We start from the raw sequence: 1,044 nt of genomic DNA, 5'->3' as shown, positions 1-1,044 counted from the left end.
GAAACGCATCCACCTTTGGCAAAAGAAATGGATTATAGATGGATAAAGCTTCCGTGCTGGCGTAATATATATGTATATTTTATAATCCTTTGATACGCTTCGTGCATGTAACATAATTTCAGAATTGGCCCGGTAGAGATTACAAATTAAGATTTTTTGTTAATGTCACTACAAGCGTTCGCCATGCAGTGTGGCTTTATCATTTCATATCGGCCACAACCTTCATGCCTAAAATTAGTCCAGGATTTATTATTTATTGACAAGAACACAATAGTTCCCTAATGCGTTTGTTATTTTTAGTTTTGTTATTATTTTATATTGGTCCCAGGTGCCATTCCGAAATTAATCCGGTATGATGAATGTAGGAGAAAAAAAATCAACGAGACTCGAACGCCGTGTATTACTCAGCCCCCCCCCCCCCACGAACCCCGGGAGGTGTTGCTTATCTGTCAAGACCAAAGGAGTGCGCTCTCGCCTCATTAAAACCCTTAATTTGTAAGTTATTTACATAGAGAAAGTAGTTTTACGTACAGTGATATAGTAGGTAGTGCGTGTTTCCCCCTTTTTGCCGAAGGGAAAGTAGAGGAGGTGTCGAAAGTCGGCGAAAAAACAGGTTTTGAAGTTCTTGGTCAGCGAATTTATTTTTGGAGATTACAGGACACTCCCTCTCAAAGGTTCTCTCTTGAATTGCTGCTTGGGATGCTTAAGGCCAGATTAGTGGCACTTGTGGAGATGGTAATGAACGGTGAACGAATTTACGTAAGACGCCGTAGCACTATTACCGTAAAAGAAATGGTAATTAACGGGAGCACAAGATGATATCACGTTATTAACTCGGCTGTGAAATTTGCCGAATAGTCATAGTTTTGTTAATAAAGATTGTGGTAGTAAATGATAGCTTCTGCGCTGCCGCTGAAAAACGAATAAGGTTTGGAGTAATTTTCAGGTTTAGCTACATGTAAATGAGGATGGATGGTAACCTCAGAGCTGATAATCAGGGTGTTTTTTGGTGGCTCTATTTTATCATATTGTCACATAACCCCA

General features: G+C 39.8%; 1 protein-coding gene across 1 annotated transcript in view; it reads left to right on the top strand.

Moving 5' to 3' along the window:
- Positions 1 to 414: 414 nt before the first annotated feature.
- LOC119581974 (actin-related protein 2/3 complex subunit 5-C-like) overlaps positions 415 to 1,044 on the top strand; it is a 6,071-nt gene continuing 5,441 nt past the window's right edge. Inside the window, exon 1 of the mRNA XM_037930160.1 lies at positions 415 to 495. The gene's annotated coding sequence lies outside the window, so the exon portion shown is untranslated. The remainder of the gene's footprint in view (positions 496 to 1,044) is intronic.

The sequence above is a fragment of the Penaeus monodon genome, chromosome 15 (genome assembly GCF_015228065.2).
Source record: "Penaeus monodon isolate SGIC_2016 chromosome 15, NSTDA_Pmon_1, whole genome shotgun sequence".
In the NCBI taxonomy this organism is placed as follows: domain Eukaryota; kingdom Metazoa; phylum Arthropoda; class Malacostraca; order Decapoda; family Penaeidae; genus Penaeus; species Penaeus monodon.
The sequence above is the reverse complement of the archived record's forward strand: the minus strand, read 5'-3'. Positions and strand labels throughout refer to the sequence as shown.